The sequence below is a fragment of the Olea europaea genome, chromosome 8 (assembly GCF_002742605.1).
Source record: "Olea europaea var. sylvestris chromosome 8, O_europaea_v1, whole genome shotgun sequence".
NCBI lineage: Eukaryota > Viridiplantae > Streptophyta > Magnoliopsida > Lamiales > Oleaceae > Olea > Olea europaea.
In genome coordinates this window covers 11,281,171-11,296,892 of record NC_036244.1, presented here as the reverse complement: position 1 = coordinate 11,296,892, position 15,722 = coordinate 11,281,171, and the positions used below count along the sequence as shown (strand labels likewise).

Below are 15,722 nucleotides of genomic sequence, written 5' to 3'. Positions count from 1 at the left end.
CCAAAGGTCCATAGCTCTGGTCAGCACCCAAATCTAAGAACTTTTCAATTTATTCGTCGAGGATTGTGGGATCGTAATAATTGAAATCCAAAAATTTTTCCACCTTCGAATTATTGAAATAAGCTAAAAGTCCAAAAATAGAATATCCGTCATTAGATTTCACTAACACGAACCTCATTCTAATATCAACTGATTTAGGTACAAAAGCGATAGAAATAAATAAATGAACATGCTATCGAAATGTCATTGATTTCAAATGAATATATCAAAGATCACCTTCTAGTTTCTATTATTTCCTAAGAATATCAGAGATCTAGATATCAAAAAATGTTTGATTCTTGGATGAATAAATGCAATTTGGAGTTGTCGATTTGAAATATCAAAATACCGAAAATTTAAGAGACTGAAAAACTCCAAGATCTATTTTATTCAATTTAAAAAACCACTAATTGCCATTAAAACTTACAACCATTATCTAAATGAATAACTAGAACTAGAGAAAGACTAAACTAAGATAAAGATTAAAATTAAAACTAAAATTAATGACTAAAATTCATGATGGAAACTCAATCTTCATAAGACTAATTTTAGATAAAAACTAAATTAAAAAATAATGATTAATATTAATGATGAAGACTTAATCTTCATCAATCTCTCTATAATCGTGGATGAGTTATAGCGTCCATGTTAAAACTTAAAATAAATAGACAATCAATCAAATAATTATAGATATAAGCAGAGATGTGTAGATGTTATAAATCTAAATGTTCTTTCAAATTAACATCAGCTAGCAATATCATATAACAATTCTGTCACTGTATGCCAAAGCCAAAAAATATTTCGAAAACAATAGAAGTCAATGCAGTATTATTGTAGAAATTGCAAACCTAAATATTAATTAAAGGAATTTTTGGTATCAATTGATATTAGTAGAAATTACACCAACGTGTGATCTTAGCTTTCAATTCAAAAATCAAGTTTAAATGCTCTTTTGTTAGAAAATCAGGTGATAATTAAAATTTTTAATATTATCAAATTAAATTAATCCACATACTTACCCACCTCTAATCACTTTTACTCTATGTTCTCTTTATATCCTTTCCCTTCTCTCTTTATATCCTCTCCTATCTCACTTCTCCCCCACCCCCCCCCCCCCAAGAGACCACCGCAATGGCGATTGTAGTTGCCTGCAACATCACTCTGAGAGCAGTGATGATGAAGTTTTGGGGTTGGTTTCTTCCTCCCCTTCTCTGATCCGATCTGTTGCTTAGCCGAATTTTTTTTGGTATTTTGCAAATGGTGATGGTGAGGTAATGATAGTGCAGGCAATGGTGGTGTTCATGGTTATGGTGCATTGGAGGTACAGTCACAGTGGTGCAGATGTTGGTGATGCTAGTGGTTGTGGTGAGATGGTGGTAGTCACGATTGTGGCATTGTAGGAGGTAGTGGTGCTAGCCATGGTGGTGAGGTAGAGTGGCGACCTGTTGGTGCCAATGGGGTAGGAGTTAGAATAAAAAGTGCTTGTGACCAATTATATAGATCATTATAACAAATAAATTAATCAATTTACGATCTATAAGGAATATATGATCGATAAAATATATAATTTATGATCAATATATAATATATAACCTAAAAATTGTGAGATTACGATTAAATTTGTACGTGACTTACAATTTGTTAAGTTGCAACAAATTTATTTGATAATTTTTCATCGTAAGATAAATTGAAACCCATAAAATTTGTGAATCTTGATCAATAAATAATACGTACCTGTTATTTTGATAATTTGTGATCGATAATAAGTTGTAACCAATAAAATTTTTGATTTATGATCGAAAAAATAATACGTAACCAATTAATTTGATCATTTATGATTGATAAATAAGTTGTGATCTATAAAATTTGTGATTTACGACTGTTATATTCTATTATTGTGATTAGTGTATAATTGAGACTATAAACTGTATAATATTTTGATATTAATATATTTAATTAATAAAATATTTTTAATTATTTATTTAATTAATAAAATTTAATTGTGACATAATTTCGAAATTTTAAAACGTATGTCTTAATTTTAAATTGTATCTTTTAAACACATTAAATATGTAATGTTCCTTGTTATCAACTGGAAACGCAATAGCCCATAGAAATTGTTAATGTAACGTCAAAATATAGGTTACCAGAATTTTGGAGATCACAATTCAAAATGACAGGTCACCAGAAATTGCTAAACATTGCTGTTATTGTGCAGTTAGTAGCACCGTGTCAACATGGTACTGTGCGACGAAAGATGTTGAGGTGCTACTTGTTACGGTTGAAGCTCAATTTTTATAGAAGTCAACCAATAACAAGCAGCTATAACTCAGGATATAGATTATAAATTGTAATTACTCCAATTGAGGAACATAAACATACACATTCATTTCCTTAATTGATGATTCTATTACAATGCCGGAAATTGCAAATAAATGACATATATAAAAGAGGAGATATATCGGCTAAGAAGCAGAGACAGAGAAATGAAGACAAATTCAGAAAAGAGTTGAGCAATTACGACACCTAACTATGAAGAAGAAAAAAGGAATAGGGGAAGTGGAGGTCAGAATCAGATGAGGAAAAAGAGAAGCAAATTCAGCAATGATAGAGGTAAAGAAAAGTGGAGGCTTCCCCTTAAATTAACCTTGTCCTCAAAGTTCAAAGTCGGGATGCCTTCTTTGTATGTTGTTAGTAGCTACCTCATTCTTTTCACCATCCTTGGATTAAGTAGGGCAAGGTAGCATATGTCTCATTCATCTCATCTTCTTGGTTTTTCTTAGCCACCTTGTTTATAATGTTTATGTTGAAATACTTTGCTGTAAATTCTGTAGGAGTTGAAAGCCTACCAATATCAACTTCTAATATAAGAACTCCATCTTTAATCCCAGCGTTTTCCACCAGCATCCTAGAAAGTTCAACTGGAAGCTTATACCAACTTGAGGCTTTATAATCTTTGACAGGATCAAGGAAAATCTGGTCATGTATTTTTTTCATCGTCAAGACCATGTATATGTGCGTAGATAAGGATCTTGTTTCGCTAATCTTCCACTAGACAAAATATAAAATTCATCCTGACTACAAGGGTACAAAGACTAAAAACGAACAAAGCAGCATTTTAGAGCACATTCAGTAGCTTTTTCCTCCACATTCATTCGGTTTTCTTTTTCTCTCTACACTCATCTTTGAATACGAAAAATTAGACACGTCTTAGACCAACAAGAATTCCTTCCTTATCAGTGCCACACATGCCCTCTTATAGAAATTTGACAATCAACACATTTTCATCTCCTGATACCCTTTGTAGATAAGTTCCAATAGTGTTCAAATATGCACCCTTGAACTAATAACTTCCACCCCGAAAAAAGTGACAAAAATATAGATGAGTCTTCTCAAAACCCCTGTCAAAAAACTGGCATCGATCTATCTCATAACAAGAGTGCTTCCCATATTTACTCCAAATGACAGCCTCGAAAAATATCATCGAGGCCTCTTTCATACTTAAAAAATCTCAGTTGTGCCATTCAAGGTTATCCTTTACAATTTTGCCTTCCAATGTAACTAAGTATTAAAACTATTTTCCTATACTCCAGTTTACAGAGGATCCTCAATTGCTGATTGATTTTTAGAGAGCTCCTCTCTCTAATTTCATTGGGAACGGATAAGGGACAAATGGCCTTGCAAGGGCTTGTCCTCTCTTCAATTTCATCCTTGCATGAAAGCTGGTGTTTGATTGTCCGAGGGACTGTACTATTCGAACTTGATGAGAGGGTGTTCATTGAAAAAATTGATAACCGCCGCTGTAAGCTTTCACATTCAACACCCACTTTTCCCAATCTGCCCCAAATTTATCATACAATTTTATCCATATCAGTAACAGTGTCATTCAATTGTTTATAATCACTACCCGGAACTAATACATTCTCGCATTGAAGTTTTTTTCATCCTTCTCAACACCTAAATCAGATTCCAACTTCTCAAAACTACTTTCAACAATAGTTTCTAACTCAACAACATGCTTCGTAACTGCAACAATTAAATCATCGTCTCTGTTCAAATCGGAAGAACTGACTTGCTTCAACAGTTTCTCTTCCGGTTCAAAATAGGAAACCCAGTTCCCTTCCAGTTTAGAATCTGAATCTTCCATTTGCTTTTCAGAAGGCTCGGCTATTTTTGTGTAATGGTTGGACGAATCTTGGGAGGCTGATTTAGCCTCAATAATTTTAGTCATCATTGAAATCAATAGTTCATGCTTCCGATTGATTTCTTCCATTATGCTATCCAATCGAGAGACACCCAAGGATTGTAGCTGCTTTGATACCATTTGTTATGGTTGAAGGTCAGTTTCTATAGAAGTCAACCAATAACAAGTAGCTATAACTCAAGATGCAGAATATAAATTGTAATTACTCCAACTAAAGAACATAAACCAGTACATTCATTTCCTTAATTGATAATTCTATTACAATGGAGGAAATTACAAGTAAATGACATATAAAAGAGAAGAGATATATCAGCTAAGAAGCAGAGACGGAGAAATGAAGACAAATTCAGAAAAGAACTGAGCAATTGAGACACCTAACCATGAAGAAGAAAAAAAGGAATAGGGAAAGTGGAGGTCAAATCAATGGAGGAAAGAGAGAAGCAAATTCAGCAATGATAGAGGTAAAGAAGATGGGAGACTTAGAAAAGTAAGAAAAGATAAGGAATTCCAAAGAAGAAGAATAAAAGGAGAAACAAACAAGAGGAGGCAGAAACCAGAGGAAGAGGAGAGTTAGCAGCAACAAGACACGAATCAATTCCCCCTTCATCGTCTTCCAACAAAATCATATAGAACGACCTTAAGAATAAAGGGTTTTGGGCTAGCCCACTTATAATACAAGTCCAATTAGATAAAATAAAAGATGAATGAAGTGGGTTATGACACTGCTGCTTGACTATTGTGCGGAAGTACTGTGGCTATGGGGCGTTGAGGAACTATAGCACAACGATATGATCAATCATAGGGACCATCTTTTGACCCTACCCTAGCCCATCTTTTCTGATCTCTTAACCTAGCCTTTCTCCTTTATTTTCTTCATTTGTTTGGAGTGATGTTGATTGTTATATTGTGGTAAAGGTGGTGGAGATAATAGATTTGAGGAGGTGGTGGTGATTGTGTCAGCAACAAATTTGGGAATTTTTTTGTAGGGATTATGGTTGTGGTAGAGTAGAGATGGGGACTTGGTAGTGGTGTGATGGTGGAGGCGGCTCAATAAAGCTACTGCAGCGCGCGTGAGGGATGACCTATGTACATTAGATCTGAGTGTTGACCCTCGCGTCATCTATGAATGATAGGAGATCTGGGGAAAATTGGGTCCCAATCTGTGGTTGTGGTGGTCGTGACGGTGAATGTGATAATTTTGGATCTAATATTTTGGTGGTGTTTTAGGTGGTAGTGGGTGATGGTGATGTTGGCGATACTAGCGAAATGGTGTTTTGGCGTCAACGGCTATGGTGGTGGTAATCGCAAATTATTTGGTTGATTGTGATCAATAAATTGATTAATATGTGACTAATAAGTAATAGGCGACCAATGATATAGATAATTTGTAATCAATAAATAATGTATGACCTAAAAAACTCTTAAGTTGTGACTAATAATTTGAAAATTTGTGACCAAGAATGTGAAAATTTGTGACCATTTAATTGGATGTTTTATGACCATGAAATAAGTTACAACTTATAAAATTTGTGATTTGTGATCAAAGAATAATATATGACCTAATAATTTGATAAAATTGTGACCAAGAAAATATTTTGCATCTTATAAATAATATGTGACCGAGAACTTATGACTAATAAATAATATGCGACCTAAAAATTTGAGTTGTGATTTATAAAATTTGTGATTTATGACCTAATAAATAAATTGTCCGATAATTTTTGAGATTTATGACAAATGAATTAATTTGACCTATAAAATTTTTGTTTTGTGACTGTAAAATAATTTATGACCTATAAATTTTTTGATTCATGACCAAAAAAATAATTTTTTATCAATTAATTTGATAATTTCTGACAAAATAATATATATATATATATATATATAGTTGGTGAAAATTAAAATTCAGATTTTAATCTAAGTGAAAATTAACAATTAATTTCAACTACAAATTTCATGGGAATCACAACTTTTCAACTATACATTTCGTCAACTTTTATCTAAAGCTACTAAAAATCTATTTTTAATCCCCACATCTCCTAGATATAAAATTTTCCTTATTGTAATTATGGGCTCCTTCGATGAATAATTGGCCCAGATAATCATTTAGCCCAATAAAGACAATACTTGATACAAGTCCTTTACTAAACAAAATATTAATCCCTAGGAATTTCCTAATTTTTTTGACAAAAAATTAAAACTTGTCTCACTTATTTAATTTAATTTTTTTCTGCTTCAACAGTGTTGACCTCGAAAAATGAACCTACACAGGCTAACAGCAAGCAACTCAAACACAATTAGTGATGAGAACCATGGTATAAGAGCTAGCAAGGACAACGACCCATTGATTGTGGATGGAAGACCAATAGCTAGGTCACAAGAAAAGAAGGTCAAGGAAGCCATGGGATTACTTGTTCAAGCTACGATGAACGAAACATCGATCACAACAAGCAAAATAACAAGATTCATATTGGGCATGGAGGAAGAAACAAGATAGGTCAACACAATTCAAGCAACGAAATAGGGAACTGAATCGAAGGCCCATGCGACCACATAGTATAAGTAGCAACATGTACTTATATCGATACCAAGATGATGAATGTGAATGGTCTATACCACCGCAAGCCGTAAGCCTATGCAGTTGCATAGTGCAAAATCTTGATACTTGTTTTTCAAATTTTGCCTAGACATTTTTATTTTAGTTAAAACTCATTTATGGTATCCTTTTTATATCTTTTAGGCTTAATTTCATTTTAATTAGGTTTTAGTGGGTTCCCTATAAATAGAATTCATTCTTTCCATTGTAAAAATACAAAATTTGAGAGATATTATTGCAAGACATATTACTTTCAACTCTTTCTTCATCAAACTAATTCAGAACTTATCAAGAATTAAATTCCTGTAGTGTTCAACAATTCAAGTGAGATTTATAAGTTTTGTGATCATGAGGTCAAGATATTGTTTACGATTGTTAGATATACTCAATAAGACTCGATGTCCCTCGATGTGAGAAGTTCTCCAATTATTTTGAACTAAAACCGTAACTAAATATGATAAAAGCAATCTATTTATATTAGGTACAAGTATAATAATAATAATAATAATAATAATAATAATAATAATAATAATAATAATAATAATAATCTTCAACAGTCTCATTGGCATTCCCCCTCAAATTCATGCTGTTAAAATCATCAATTTACAATCGTGAATTGGCGACAGAGACAATACTTGTGCCCATGAAGAAGAAATTCAAATCAGAGCAATTATCTACGAAAATTAGTGACGACGATAGACTAAAAACAACAAATAGTACAGAAACAACCAAAAACTACTTCAAAGCCACTCCAAGAACACTCCAAAGACACTCTAGAGAGCTCGCAACCCTAAGAAAAATTTCTAAATGAAATTCACGAAGTGTGCCGACATGCATAGTGAGCTCTATTTGTTGGGAAAACTCAGTCGAACACATAATTTATGTTCCAATAAAAATTCTAATGCCACTGCACCAACCAAAAATTCAGTAATATATCGCTAGGCAAGATACTGTAGTTGGGAGAAATCCCACAAAACGGCCTACATCAAAAAATTCAAAGATGATCCTCCTCTAAGAATCCAAAACTGCACAAAGAAGATCATTCTCTGAGAATCTAAAACTCCAACCTATCACCTAAGCAACCAAAATCAATGATCTGCACTCTCATTTCTTTACTCGTCTTCATATTTTAGTCATTCTGTATGTCATCTTCTTCAAAGTTTGTTGATGAAGAAGTTGAGTAGAGGACTATTTTTCCCAAATTTTAGCATAATGCCGAGAAAGAGATTCCAATCCACAATAAAATTAATCAACCAATTTTACTATAGTCACCCAAATTATGCTAATAAATCAACCCACACAATGCACCTTAACAATCACCAAACTTATGTTAATAAAGTAGTCCAAAAACTGGCCAAGTAATGCAGCCCAACTATGATAAAACCCAAAGAATTAACCAAAACAAAAGCCCAACGTAAGAATAAGAGCCTCAACTCAAACTCAATTTTATTGTTCATTGGCCCAAATCAAAAAATTTCAGCCCACACAAGATAACAATCCACAATAAAATCAAACCAATTAAATAATTGGTCCAATTACTCAAACAACCCAATAAACACACCAAGCCACTAGCTTGCTCCAATAATTCCAGCAGGCCCAACCACTGCAAAATTCATATATTCCATATAAGCAACCCAATGTCCATCCCATTTCATCCTCCAAACCATACAACAATCCAAATCAGCAGCCTATAACCCAGCCCAACATGCATCATCCCTTTCTTCCGCCGCCATATCCACCATCATTTCCACCTTTGCAGACGTCGTTCATAGCCACTACCACCGTCCTTGCGATGACGGGATTTTCTTTGGCTATAGTGTCTTGAGCAGCAGTCCCCCATTGAAACTTGCAGCTGAAACCTGTTAAACCCACATGCTTATGGCAAGCAAAGCATCTGTTCAGGCCTTCTTTTTCTTTCACCTCTAAACTCTCCCCTGACAACAAATTGCAAAATGTTTGTGCAGGAACAACCATTAAATTCCACTACTCCAACTTGCATATCCATAGCACCAACAACAGTAGATTCTTTCTCGTTGCTCATTGAGCTGCCATTAACTACGTTCTCAATCGATGAAGCAACAAGTTTAGCCTGTTGCTGTTTCAAGACCATGTCCTTGTGGCACTTGGAACACATATTCATGGTGGCTGTACTGCCAAAGAAGCCACAGTTGTTGATGCAAAGAATTGGGCCTTCAAGAGTTCGATAGCCTGCCTCTTTGGAAGACTTCATTAGACAAATACGTTGAAACCAGGAAATCGTAAACAAAGGAGATTTTTTAAATCAAAATAATAAATTTTGACCAGAATGCCGCTCATCGGAAAAACATAAGCTTGCAAGTTTAATCCAAAATAAAATTAAATCATCTCTGACAAGGGTGAATCCATCATCAGAGTTCAGCTAGGGCGGAGGAACTTGACCGTTGACCAATGACCATCGACAATCAACTGTCATAATAGCCTGATCGTTTATTAAAATTTGATTAATTAATATTAAAAATTGTTCAATATATATGTGTATGCACTAAAATGTAAAAATTATCCCAGCCATTGTCTCGTGTTCTGCAATGCATGCTTATACAAGTTCAATAACCTCATAGCATTCTGATTTATTAAAAAATAGAGTACAAATGGCTGAATTGAGCCCAACATCTGCTCAATTAATTTTTTTCATTTATTCTAATTTCCTAAACATAAATTTCCAAATCCCAAATCAAAACTCATAAAACATAAATTACTTATCATAAATCACAATTCTCATTTTTCAGTCATAACTTATACAACATAATTCATAACTAATAAATAAAAACATAAACTGTGTGATTAATAACATAGATGAAACTTGAAAGAATCATAGGATGCTTCAAAATTGCCCTTAACAATGACTAGATAGCTTTTTTCCTTTGTTGATTAATAGCTCAAGCTTTCTCTCCCAAGCCATAAAACAAAAAGGTAAAAGAAATTGAAGGATAAGTCCTAGCCACTGACCTCTTTGTGTTTTGATGGGATATTATAAGAATTCTGCATAGATAACAATTTTAAGTGCTTTAAATTTCAAAGTAAATTAAAAAATAAATGCTCGGTTTATTGTTTATTTATTTATTTATGCTGGCCATTCACAATTCTCAGAACAAAATCAATATGACAAAACACTCAACACTCATTTTTCTTTTTCCTTTGATATGTTCAGCAAAGCACAGATGCGCAGAGCCTCAACGGTCTTTTTTTTCTTTTTTTCTTTTTCCTTTGATATGTTTGGCTTAATTGTACATCGATATAGATTACCATCACTTCCCAACACGGAACAAAAACACACACAAAAGAGAGAGAGAGAGAGAGAGAGAGAGAGAGAGAGAGAGAGGCGCTCACTTCCTAAGACCGGAGATTTGGAAGCGTTGGCGGCAACTTGTCCTCCTCACCCACCGCCTGTCGACAGCAGGAGGTAGCAACAAACTTTACTTTGTAGTTCACTGTTCGGTATTCGCACAAATCTCTTGGAACTTGGAAGGGTTTCATGGATTTGGAGTCTTGGACCATCTGCTGGGTACTGGTTTTGAGTTAAATGGTAATCAATTTGGGTTAATATTTTTGAAAAAAAGAGGCCCATGTCAATTGTAATCAACCTAAATAAGCCCAGAAGCGAAAAGAAAATTAAAACCCAGATACCCAACCCAGGCATTTCGTCTTCCTCAACTTATTTCCCTCTTCCGACTACAACTGCAACACCCGATGACAATGGCGAGTTCGGTGGAGTCAGCACGCGCAGCCTCGCCCCCTCGCCAGGTGCTGACTCCGCCACTGCACTCTGATACCATGTCAGATATATTCAATGATACTCAATAAGACTAGATGTGAAAGGTTCTCCCGTTGAATAGAACCCAAATCATAAATAAATGTGGTAAAAGCAATATATCTATATTTGGTACAATTATAATCATAATATAGCCATAATCTTCAACAATCTTCCTAATCTTCAACAATCTCATTGACAGCGATTGTCTTAGTTTTTTTGTTCAATATTTTATAGGTCGAACTTTCCAAACCATTATATGTGGCTTTCTTGGGTTTGATCTAATCTATCATGAGTTTCGTAGCCACAATTGGCATGTGGATTCGCATCAATTGATATCAAAACTTAGGCTCCAAAAATTAAGGTTATATCATCTACTTTTTGATTAAATCTTCGTCTTCATTCTTTGTGATCTTTATCCTTTGAGTAATTTAATCCAACTAAAATACAAAAAAAAAAAATCAAAAGTTGTTTATTGCTAAATTAGTGTTCAAATAATTCCTTTTCGATTTTTTTGTGCATTTAATAATAAATTCAAAAATTGCAAAAAAAAAGGGAAAAACCAATTCCAAAGTCAAGAATGTCCAATTCGAATTCAAAAAATGCTTTCTTGAATTTATCCTTAGTGATTCCATTTAAAGTGTCAAATTCTTACTTCTTGTGTCGTTCTAGAGTCAATTTCATCAATCAATTTTTTTCTTTGAACTCCTCAAGAGTTGATTTTTTTATTGAGATCGAATTAGTTTTTTGAAGTGCTTACAAGGAGGCATTGAGTGAAAAAAAAAAAAGGCATAGTGGTGAGACTAATAGAGGAAATAAGCCAAATTAAGTGATACACGAGTGTACACACGTGAGGCAAATATTATTCTATTTGTAGGATGTCAAACAGAGACGATTTTATTTCAAGCGGGAAGAATTATCAAGTCATCATGACGGAGGAAATAATACGAACGTTTGAAGGGTTGTTGGGAATATAGGAGATAGGATGGATAGGGATGAAGCTTGGATGGAGATGCAAGACACGATGTTTGCTAATTTATGTAGGGAACAACCTAGAGATGTTCGTAGTGCAAGGGAAAAAGGTAGACAAGAGCTTAGAATGGATATTGGTGCTAAAAATGAAGCTGGTAGAGGGAGTGATGATGATATGTGGAAGCTAAAATAGGAGGGATGATGAATAGAGGAGATAGGCAGGATAGAAGAGCTAAAGATTATGTTGGAAATGGAGTTGATAGAAAAATGGACAATATTAAAATGACAATTTATTCATTCAAAGGAAGGAACGATTTGAAGGCATATTTGGAGAGAAAGAAAAAAGATAGAGCTTATATTTGATTGTCATAACTATTCGGAAGAGAAAATGGTAAAACTTATTGTTGTTGAACTTACTAATTATGTTATTACTTAGTTGAATCAAATAGCAACATCTAAGAGGATGAATCATGAGAGACCTATTGAAACATGGGAAATCGAAGGCGATTATGAGGAATAGATACATTCCTAATCATTATTATAAATATCTTTGTCAAAAATTACAAAGCCATTATCAAGGATCTAGGAATGTGAAGGACTATCAAAAGGAGATGTAAATTGCCATTATTACATCGAACGATGAGAAAGATCGAGAGGCCATCATGGCCCTATTTCTGAATGATTTGAATATAGAGATAGCTAATATGGTAGAATTACAATATTATGGGGAATTGGAAGACATACTACATATAGCTATGAAGATGAAAAGAGGAATGGACAGCTAGATATCTATCGGATTCTTCAGGTTCTAACCCTTTTTGAAAACCAAAGTGGGATAACAATAGAGGTGATAAAGACTATTTCAAAGAATAGAACAGAGCTACTAAGGAAAGAGGGGAAGTTGCTCGCAAAGTTACGTCCAAGGCAGAATCCCAACCTCCTAGGTAGGATCAGGATATCAAATACTATAGTGCTTGGGATCAGGGCACATTGCTTCTTAATATCCAAACAAAAAGGCAATGATCTTGCTTGACAATGGAGAAGTGGTAAGTGATAGTGAGAGTGATTATGATGACATACCGAGTTGTAGAATGCTAGTGATGGTGAGTAAGTAGAGTACGGAATGAGAGAGCTTTTGGTTACAAAGCGAGCTATTAGTGTTCAAATTAAGCAGATAACTTGGAGCAACAAAGAGAACATATTTCATACAAGATGCCATGTTAACAACAAGTTATGTATGTCATAGGCCTTACAAATTGCATTGGTTGAATGAATGTGGAGAGGTTAAGGTGAATAGATGAGTGTTGGTGAGTTTCTCAATTGGGAGGCATCATGATTAAGTAATATGTGATTTCGTTCCTATGCATGCCGGGTATATTTTATTGGAGAGGCCATGGCAATATGATAAGAAGGTGATGCATAATGGGTACAAAAATAGGTACAATTTTACTAAAGGTGGGAAATCTATTACTCTTGAGCCATTAACATCAAAACAAGTATAGGGATGGGTAATAAAATTGGTACAATTTTACTAAAGATGGAAAATCTATTAGTCTTATGCCGTTAACATCAAAACAAGTATATGAAGATCAAATCAAATTGAAAACTGAGAAAGATAGAAGAATGAGAGAAAAGGAGGGTGAGATTGAACTTCCACAAAGAGAGCAAGAGAAAAATAGTGAGGTGGCTAATTGTGAGAAAAAAAATAATAGAGCCACAAAAGAAAAAAGAACAAGAGTCTTCTAAGAGGAAAGAAAAGTTGAAAGTGAATTTTTTTGCAAAAGAAAGTGAGTTAAAGAGTGCAGTAGTTGAGAGTCGACCTATGATCTTATTGATTTATAAGGAAACACTTCTCAACTTTGAGGAATCTAATGCACACTTCCTAGTTTGGCTACATCTTTGTTACAAGAAGTCCAAATTTTATTTTCAGAAGACATGCCTAGTAGATCACCACCCATTCAAGGTATAAACCATCAAATTGGTCTCACACATGGAGCTGTCATTCAAAACAGGTCGGCTTATAGGAGTAATCTCGAGAAGACAAAGAAAGTGAAAGAATTGATGAGCAAAGGGTATGTGAGGGAAAATACGAGTACATTTGTTGTACCAGTGTCACTTGTATCAAAGAAAGATGGAACTTGAAGGATGTATGTAGATTGTCAACAATCAGTAGCATAATGGTAAAATATCTTCACCTTATACCTAAGATAGATGATAGGTTGAATGACTTGCATAGATCATGTATTTTAGTAAAATAGATCTAAAAAGTAATTATCATCAAATTAGGATGAGAGAAGAAGATAAGTGTAAAACTGCTTTTAAAATTAAGTATGGTTTATATGAGTAGTTGGTCATGCCATTTGGACTTACTAATGTGCCTAACACATTTATGAGATCAATTAATCATGTCTTGCATGCAGTTATAGGTAAATACATAATAGTTTACTTCGATGATATCTTGATATATAGTAAGGATTTAAATGAGTATATAAGACATTTAAAATGTCTGGTTGTGATTTTAACATAAGAACAACTTTATGCTAACTTTAAAAATGTACATTTTGTATAAAAAAAATGTTATTTTTCCTGGTTATGTTGTTAATTCTAAAGGAATTGAGGTGGATGGGGGTGAAAATCAAAGCCATCAAGGAATGGCCAACATTGAAAAGTATAACGAAGATAAGAAATTTTCATGGTTTGGCTAGCTTTTATAGACGTTTTAGACTTTATCACAATTTCTATACCACTCATAGAGATTGTAAAGAAAAGTGTAGGATTTTATTGGGGTATTGATCAAGAACATGCTTTTAACACCATCAAGGGTAGGTTGTGTATCGCGCCGATTTTATCACTATCAAACTTTAACAATACTTTTGAGATTGAATGGATACCTTGAGAATAGGTATTGAGTTGTTTTATTGTACGAATGAAGGCCAATACTTATTTTGTGAAAAGTTAAGTAGAGTAACGCTCAACTATCCTACATATGACAAAGAGTTTATTCACTTATTCAAGCTTTGCAGACACGACAGCACTACCTATGGAAAATGAGTTCATAATCCACATCAATCATAAGTCATTGAAGCATTCAAAGGGTCAAAGTAAACTAAACAAGAGCCATACAAGGTGGATAGAGTTAATCGAGACCTTTCCATATATTATTTAGTGCAAACAACGTAAAGAAAATGTGGTAACTGATCAATGACTTGTGTACTTCTTACTTTTTTAGGTGTAAAATTGCTAGGATTTGAATATGTTAAGAATACATATGCTAATGGCCCGGACCTTTTTAATATATATGAGTCATGTGACAAAGGTACTTTAGATAGATTTTTTAAGCATGATGGATTATTTCAGAAGAATAATTTATTTATACCTACGTGTTCAATGAGAGAATTGTTAGTCTATGAAGCATATAGTGGGAGATTAATGGATTACTTTAGGATTAAGAAAATCTTCGAGATGTTAAATGAATACTTTTATTGGCCTAAAATGAAAGTTGATGTTGATCGTGTTTGGAGTAGATGTATCACTTGTAAAATGTTAAGTCTAAGGTTTTACATTAAGGTTTGTATATACCATTATCCATTCCTACTGTGCCTTAGGTTGATGTGTCTATGGACTTTGTATTGGGCTTACTTAGGACTAAGAAAGAAAGAGATTTCATATTTGTTGTGGTAAATATATTTAGTAAAATGACATATTTCATTCCATGTCATAACATTGAGATACCACTAATATTGTGGATTTATTCTTTAAAGAAGTAGTACGCTTACATGGGGTACCTAAAAGTATTGTATCGGATAGAGATGTTAAGTTCCCTAGTCATTTTTGGAAGATTTTGTGGAATAAGTTAGGGATTAAGCTATTATTCTTTACAACTTGTAATCCACAAACGGATGGGCAAACTTAGGTTTTCAATAGGATTATGATACAATAATCGGGCACTATAGTCGATAAGAACTTGAAGAGTTGGAAGGATTGCTTGCCATTCATAGAATTTACATATAATAGGGTCATGCATTTTACTACTTCTTATACTCAATTTAAAATTGTTTATGGTTTTAATTCAGTAACCTTCGGATTTAATACATTTACCTGTTAATGAGAGATGTAGCTTAGAT

General features: G+C 33.7%; 1 pseudogene; it reads right to left on the bottom strand.

Annotated features, from left to right (window-relative positions):
• Positions 1-8,549: 8,549 nt before the first annotated feature.
• Positions 8,550-9,069, bottom strand: LOC111398276 (annotated as a pseudogene).
• Between the last annotated feature and the right edge of the window lie 6,653 nt (positions 9,070-15,722).